We start from the raw sequence: 9,101 nt of genomic DNA, 5'->3' as shown, positions 1-9,101 counted from the left end.
CTCAGAACCGACAAATGGCCCTGAGCTTTGAGGTGAACGATTCATTAAACCTGTCAAGTGTGGTGTGAAAAATGGATCACCTGAAGATTCTCACCTTCACATTATTCCACAGATTAACCACCTTAATGATACCTGTTGGATAGGTTTGGTTTGGTTGGTTTGGTTAGGTTAGGTTGGGATGAAGAAAAATAAAGACGTTGGGATGGTCCATTTCTAGATTTAGCTTCGTCTTGCTCATCAGTTGGAGGGGGAGGGGGTTAGGTTCCTCCTCAGACACATCTAGAGTGGGGAGAGTGTGGAGAGGTGGGAGGAGGGGAGGGAAGGTGGGAAGATGGAAGATGGGGAGGGTGAGAGGGGGATGTGGGGAGGGATGGAGGGTGGGGGAGGTGTGGGGATGAAGGAAGGTGAAGAGGAGGGAAGGTGGGGAGGAGGGAAGGTTGGGAGGGAGGGTGGGAGGAACGAAGGAAGAGGGAGGGAAGGTGGGGAGGAAGGAAGGTGGGGAGGAGGGAAGGTGGAGAGGAGGGAAAGTGGGGAGGAGGGAAGGTGGGGAGGAGGGAAGATGGGGGAGGAGGAGGAGGTGCTATAAATCAGGAGGGACATGATCAATGGTGGTGGTGGCAAAATGGTGGTGGTAATAGCAGTGATAGTGGTGGTGATTTAGTAGTGGTAGAGGTAGCAGCGAATATTGGTAGTGGTGGTAATGAATGTGATAATAGTGGTGTGAAAGTGATAGTAGTGGTGGTGGAGCTGATAGTAGTAGTGGTGGTGGAGCTGATGGGTAGTGGTGGTGGAGCTGATAGTAGTAGTGGTGGTGGAGCTGATAGTAGTAGTAGTGGTGGAGCTGATGTAGTAGTGGTGGTGGTGAAGATGATAATAGTAATGTTGAAGGTGATAGTCGTAGTAGTGATGTTGAAGGTGATAGTAGTAGTAGTGGTGGTGAAGGTACAGAGTATGTGGCCCACATTTGGCTGTGATGCGTGACACTCTATAACAGTACTGGCATCCGCTCCTACCTGGTATCTGTACTCTCTATAGTCCCTCCTCCTCTTTCTTCCTCCTTCCCTCCTTCCTTTCCTTTCCCCCTCCTTCCTTTCCTTCTCTCCTCCTTCCCTCCCCTTCTTTCCTTTCCTCCCTCGTTATCGATAAATAATAGTATGATAACTATTGTAGTAAGGTGATAAAGGTAGAAAGCTTGAGGGAATTTGTATAAGACATGTGAGTAAAATATTAGCCTATTTTTCAACATTATCCGTATACTGATGACTAATGCTCCCTATAGTGCGAGCAGGATTTTCCGATAACATGACCCGGTGAACCAGTCCAAGTTCCCGAATTATTTTGCTGAGGTGAATATCGGGATTTTACTGAGGTGAATATCGGCAACATTCCAAGGTGATTATCGGCAACTTATTAAGGTGAATATTGGCACTTATCTAGGGTAAATATCGGGATCTTATTAATGGTGAAAATAGACCATTTTCTGAGTTGAATATCGGAAATTCTTTTAAGTGGATACCCACCCACAACTTACTGGCGAAATAATCGGCAACTTTAGGCAGCTATTGACAAACTTACTAATATTAAATATCGGCTACTTACTAAGGTAAAATATCGGCATCGGCAAAGGAGTTCTCCTTTACAAGAAATTGATGTGAGTTTGTGAGTTGGAGTGAGTGTGTTAATGCCGGCACACAGATTAATGAGCCATTGATTGTTACTGGCCACGTGTTGACTGTTTGTTGCAGCTCGACTCAAGTTCTTTCCTGCAGTGAAAAAGTTCCCTTCCACTTTCCGAAATATACAATAATAAACATCCTCCTTGAAATACATCCTCCCTGAAACATCCTGAAATATATCCCTCCTGAAATGGTCTATCTTTTTCTAAATATATCCTACCTGAAACACATCCTTCCTGGAATTACTCAAGTGACCCAACCCAGTTCTGTAACACGAGATAATCAATAACAAACACATTATTGGCTATATGAGTAGAGTTGTTCTTGCCACGCTGACCATCATATGTGTGTGTGTGTGTGTGTGTGTGTGTGTGTGTGTGTGTGTGTGTGTGTGTGTGTGTGTGTGTGTGTGTAATGTAGTTTTAGTCAATATTAAGTCTCGTTAGTGCCATAGAGAGATAGTGATATTGAGTCTGTCTTATACCATCAGAAACTCTCTCTCAATCTAGCGAATCCAAAGTCGAGTCAAAATCTATTTCATTCATACTGTTATGTGTTTCTGTGTTCCTCCATATCTGACCTGAATGGAACTGTAACTCCTAGAATTTATGAAACCTCCAAAAATAACTCGATCTGAGTAAAGAATAATTTTTTGTTCCAGACACCATTAAAACACAAGAGGGAGAGACCAGATAAATAATATTATCTAATTTATCTACTCAATGAAGATATTTGGTGTAGGATGATGTGAACTGATTACGGCTATAGGATCAAGAAACACTATGTGGTATAAGGTGTTCCTCATAGTATTAGTCCGGGTGTATGAGTGAGAGGATAAGTAAATGTCTCCCTATTGAAGTATAAGTCTGATTTAATGGGTATGTTAATTTGAGAGAGAGAGAGAGAGAGAGAGAGAGAGAGAGAGAGAGAGAGAGAGAGAGAGAGAGGTGAACTGTATACTCCAATGTTATATACGAGAGAACAATACCATCACCATATATTGAGGACACACACACACACACACACACACACACACACACACACACACACACACACACTCTTATCGACCCCAGACAAGTCGGTACAAAGACAGCCAAAAAGAGAACCGAGGCTCTAATCTCACAGTAAATAACCTCTTGTTGGCCTTGGTGAGGTCGTGCAGGAGAGGCAAGTGGCAGTAGACAGAGACAGGAGTGACAGTACACGTGAGCAGGAGTGGCAGTAGGCGTGAGCAGGGGTGGCAGTACGTGAGCAGGGTGGCAGTAGACGTGAGCAGGGTGGCAGTACACGTGAGCAGGAGTGGCAGTAGACGTGGAGCAGGAGGTGGCAGTGGGCTGAGCAGGAGTGTGTGGGCAGAGACAGGAGTGGCAGCAGACGGTGGCAGAGTGTAGTAGACGGGACAGGAGTGGCAGTAGACGTGAGCAGGGTGGCAGTAGACGGGAGAGGAGTGGCAGTAGACGTGAGCAGGGTGGGATAGACTTGGAGGGTGGCAGTAGAACAGAGCAGGGTGGCAATAGACGTGAGAAGGTGTGATGAAACAGGACAGGAGTGGCAGTAGACGTGAGCAGGGTGGCAGTAGACGTGGGGGGGTGGCAGTGGAGCAGAGACAGGAGTGGCAGACGTGGAGCAGATGAGTGTAGACGGGAGCAGGGTGGCAGTAGACAGGGCAAGGGTGGCAGTGGGCGTGGGCAGGGTGTGAGTAGACGTGGAGCATGGTGGCAGTAGACGTGAGGAAGAGTGTCAGTGGGGTGAGCAGGCGTGACAGTAGACGTGAGGTGGCAGTAGACGTGAGCAGGGTGACAGTAGACGTGAGGTGGCAGTAGACTGAGCAGGGTGGCAGTGGACGTGGGCAGGAGTGATAGTAGACTTGAGCGAGGAGTGGCAGTGAAAAGTGTCAGTGGACAGTGAACAGGTGGCAGTAGACGTGAGCAGGTGGCAGCAGACGTGGGCAGGAGTGATGGTGAGACGTGAGGAGGTGGAGCGTGAGGGAGGTGGCAGTAGACGTGAGGAAGAGTGGCAGTAGACAGGAGCAGGAGTGGCAATAGTCGTGGATGGGAGTGGCAGTGACATATGACAGGTAACTCAAACCAATGGACAGTTGAGTGCTTTATAGTAACTCACACGCTGCAAGTAACCATGGATTTGTGTTCTGTTTATAGTTCTCAGGTGTTCGAAACCTTTACATCTCTCATGCTTAATACTTGCTGGTGTTCGAAACGTTTCAATCTCTATTATTTTAAGCTTCCCGTGTTGGAATATCAATTTTCTTGTTTATAGCAATGTGGTGTTCGAAAACTCTCATATTCTTTTTGTTATATGTTTCTGTTGTACGAAACCTCTTATTTTATATATATATACTCAGTGTTCGAAACTTTACAATTTTCGATTTTAAGTCAATGTTGTTCATTACTCCCATTCGTTGATCCAAACACATTTGCTGTAACTTGTCCGAAACCTTCCATTGTTTATAGCTCACTGAGTCACTGTTATTCGAGACCTGTCGTGTTTTTGGTCAATCAATTCGTTTATATTTAATTGGTGTAGAAGATTCCTTTATGGAGAGCTCGATGTACACTGTAATAAACCAAGTGTAGAAGAATAACAAAAACTAAATAACAATAACGACATTGACTTCTACATTATCCATGTAAGTTTTTTTTACACTATTTTTAGATTTCATATTAAAGGATACAACTGGCTAACGAATACCGATGTATATAGAATAATAATGGCTAAAACAACAATGATGGGTGGAAATAGATAAAGAACGAAGCGGCATCAGAAGGTTAAAACATAAAATCAAGGTCTCAGAAGGTTTTAACTTAAACATTGGTTATCAAAGAGTTAAATAAAGACCTGCCCCTCTTTCTATTATCCAAGTATGGCCTGGGTGAGATGTGAGCCATGCAGACGAGTAAACTTATTGTTGATGAAGAGAGACGGAGCTGCCACACACACACAATAATAATAATAATAATAATAAAAAAATAGCCATGAAAATAAATCTACGGTAAGAGTCTGCCACGTTTCACTAACTATAATACCTATACAAATATTAAGCTGTAAGCAGCAAAATAAAAAATCAACCTATGAAGATATCAAGGCTATCATATGCAGATCCAAACATTTCACCAACACTATCGTACAGAGTTAGCTCATATATGTAAGAGGGAACTGGCACGAGATAACAGGACAAGAACAACACCGTAAGAGTAATGGAAAAAGACTAGATATGGATAACGTTAATGGATACAGAGATACAAAGAATATCAAGTGGCAGTAGATCTCTAAAACTCGATGGACTAAACTAAACCACCTTGTAAATACACCTGGCGATTGAAATAACACCTGAAATACAACTCCATTAATCATAAGGAAACACCACATTAGAAACAGAAGATTGGGTGTTTCATGCTGTGTGTAATTCTGGCAAGGTGGGGAAATAATGAATAGGTTATATTTCTCGCTATTGTCTTTAGAGGCGTGAGACAATAGAGGGATCACCGAGTTCGTACCATATAAGAGGAGCAAGCTGGTTGTTCACATCCCATTTGAAGGCTTTAGTAACTTGTTCAATGCTTGGCTCTAAGCTGTGTGTGTGTGTGTGTGTGTGTGTGTGTGTGTGTGTGTGTGTGTGTGTGTGTGTGTGTGTGTGTGTGTGTTCACTTTAATGATTGCGAACACATCTCAGCCAACATTCGTCTAGTTTTCGCTACACTTGGTCATCAACCTGAACAAGAGCTGCAATGCTTGCAACGTCAAAATATGCAAATTAAGTAATTAATTTGCATATTTTTCATTACCACCAGCGGCCCACACATATATTCCATGAGTGTAAGCCATCACTCCCATTCTGTCGTTTTGCATACATCACGACAGACAGACAGACAGACAGACAGACACACAGACAGATAGACAGATACTCAGTAAAATCGTCATACAAGTTCATATCGGTTCATTATTTTCAGTAATGTGTTTGGTGACCTTAATGTGTCCACAGTTATGAGGCTTCTGAAAATGTTATCAGAACTGATGATAATTGAATCACTGTATTATAGTTCCCTCCTCAACACACACACCCACAATTTAATCATCAACAAAGCTATCGACCTCGGGTTTCGAAGAAGTCTTATACCATGGCTTACAGACTTCCTCAGTGACCGACGCCAAGCTGTACGCTTCCGAGGGGCTGTCTCCACCTTTCAGTCACTCACCTGTGGCGTCCCCCAAGTCACCAAGATGGGACCACTATGCTTCCTTATGCTTATCAATGATGCCCTAAGAGAAACCCCTGCTCGCTGGAAATATGTCGACGACTCCACCATTGGGATCAGCGTCAACAATTCTGCTCCCGACTATACCGCCCTTCAGGATTTATTGAACAGTCTCCAAAACTGGGCCACCAACAACCACGTCACCATCAACCATACCTAGACCATGGTTATGCACATCAACCTCTCCTCCGACGTTGTCCCACCCCCTTCCATTACTTTAGGTCCGAACACACTCCAGGTTGTAGATTCCACTAAGCTCCTCGGCGTCACCATAGACAACAAACTAAATTGGAAACCACACGTCAGTGAAGTTGTCAAATCCTACAGTTTCCGTCTCCACCTCCTCCGCCGACTCAAGTCCCTCGGAGTTCCTGTACCCGAGCTCCTCAGTGTTTACACAACATTCATAATTCCCAAGCTCACCTATGCCTCCCCTACCTGGTCTTCCTCCCTAAATGCCACACAACGTAAACACCTAGAAAAAGTGCAAAAGAGGGCATGCAAGATTATTCTCTCCCCTTCCTACTCCACATATCAAGAAGCGCTCAACACACTGACCCTCTCGGCTCTCACTGACCATTAACACGACCTCACCTGCAAATTTGGTGAGAAGCTTCTGCACCATCCTCAACACCGGCTCCTACTACCACCCGAGATCCCTCGCCCGAAAATTGCTGCTCGACACCACAACCGCATCCAGCCCATACGAGCACGAACTGATCGCTATAAGAACAGCCCAGTCCCAACCACTGTAAAAATTATCAATAACTTGTAATAAACCAGTGTATTCACTCCGAGTAAATCTTACTTTTTGCACTGTGACTATGTTGAAATGCCCTGTAATTTGAGCTTTTCCCCACCTAGCTATTATATATCTTATTTGTATCACTTATGTTACTAATATAATATATTAGTAATATATTATTTGTAAATCGAAACCCATTCCCCAATTATGTAACTGTATATTTTCAGCCTTCTGGCTGCTATGCTCTTTCAATAAACCGTTAATTATTATTATTATTATTATTATTATTACCCACACACACACGCACACCCACACACCCACACACATTACTATTCATGCACCAGGATGACACACTTGAGCTAAATGTAATTAGAATATTCTAGTGTGGCAGGTGATTGGCCCCCTCAGCAGCAGCTACGACAAATATCAACATTTAAACCACAACCCCAGACGAGTGTGAAGGGAGGTCGTGGCACAGTGATGCAATTGTTATACACGATGTCTTTAACCCCTTATGTCTGGGGCTTTCTGTCTGCTGAATAAAATCACCCGGTGTTAGTCATACCAAATGTTAAATGATGCGTCCCCGTAGTGAAGAGGTTAGTGGAGATCATTTATGACCACGTATAGCCACGACCAAAACTCCCTTCATACATCTCTGACTCTGAACTCTTGGAATGAGTCTTTGAACTACCTGACTGCCCATAGATGTCACTGTAGTATTTCACTTATATTTGGTACAGTTTCGAACACGAGTAAAAAGGAGTTTTAGTTCGTGATTGTGCGCCTCCACTATGTATGTCGCGACACTGTCATGGAAATAAATTGAATATTCCTGCAGACATTTCTCATGACAGGTGATGAATTATTTGGCCCCCACAAGGGTATAAAAGACAATTTCTATGATGATGACATTGGTAAATAGTAAAGTGAACCGGGTGACTAAAATAAGCATCTCTTCCTTCACGCGTGTATCATGTAGTTGATTTTCATCTTTTTCACATATTGTTTGTAAAGAGGGATTACGAGCTGTAGTGTGTGTGTGTGTGTGTGTGTGTGTGTGTGTGTGTGTGTGTGTGTGTGTGTGTGTAAAATTTATCTTGTGCCAAACATATTTATCAATAAAAAATACTATTTGCGACATTTGTGAATTGTTAGAAATGATCGGTGAATAAATATCCAATTAAATATATAGGAAAAAAAATATCATATCAAATAAATCGATAACTAGAAATCCTATAAACTAAAAGCAGAGACGCACTCTTCCTTCGACACACAGCAAAAACACACTTAAAAAAACCCGCTAATTTACACAAACACAAATTCAATTCACCTAAAAAAGCATAAACCGCACAACAAAACTATTTTCACTCAATAACTCAACTCATACACATAAAATAACATTCAGTATACACAAGCTGGATGTACTGTACAGCTATAACAGGTCAATAAACACAAGTAAATTTAATACCAAGAACAATATTTTAGTCTCATCTAATTATTATTACACGAGAAGAAAAAAAAACTCAGCAAAAACACAAACACCACAAAAGCACAAGAGCACAAACAACATTCAAGACACACATAAGAGGCCGTCATATCTCTCAGGAAAAGGAAACCTCATCTGTAAGCTCTTGAGAGGATAAAATTCACAAAGGTAAAAAGTACAACCAACTTTACCTGGAGCGGATTGTCGACAGTGTGGGATGTGTGTGTGTGTGTGTGTTGGTTGTGTCAGTGGTGAGGTAAAACGTGTAGTCATTATGTACGCTGTAGGTGAGAAAATATCATCTGTACTATACTCGCTGTAAAACTCCTTCATTTTTCTGAATCAAAGGTAAAGGGTTGTATAGTACGACACACACACACACACACCCACACACACACACACACACACACACACACACACACACACACACACACACACACACACACACACACACACACACACCCACACACACACACACACACACACACACACACACACACACACACACACACACAAACACAGACAGAGTCGAGCGAAAACAGTAATCCTTTCCATGAGCGGGAGTAGGAAATTTTACTGTCGTCTAGTCTGTTCGATGGCAGTCTACAAAAACTCTACATAAACCCATACACGATATATATCACCTCACTTCATCAGTATAATCTGGAAAAGATATCGTGACCTGTTCCCAAGAGCCAGAACTGATGGGTTAAAATACCTCCCCCTTCCATATACACTAATCCGTTTTCTAATTTCCCTACCATCTGGGCAAGAGTAGAGAGGGGGAACTTGTGTAATACTTGACATCTGGGGGCGTTGATCATCGCATATGACTCTCGTGGGAGTAAAGGGCCACCACCAACCTTTACCACCTCTCAACACATTTACAACTACCTACAACTACCATGTACTCCACC

This window comes from Homarus americanus, unplaced genomic scaffold (assembly GCF_018991925.1).
Source record: "Homarus americanus isolate GMGI-L3 unplaced genomic scaffold, GMGI_Hamer_2.0 scaffold367, whole genome shotgun sequence".
Taxonomy (NCBI): domain Eukaryota; kingdom Metazoa; phylum Arthropoda; class Malacostraca; order Decapoda; family Nephropidae; genus Homarus; species Homarus americanus.
This window is presented reverse-complemented; position numbering follows the sequence as displayed.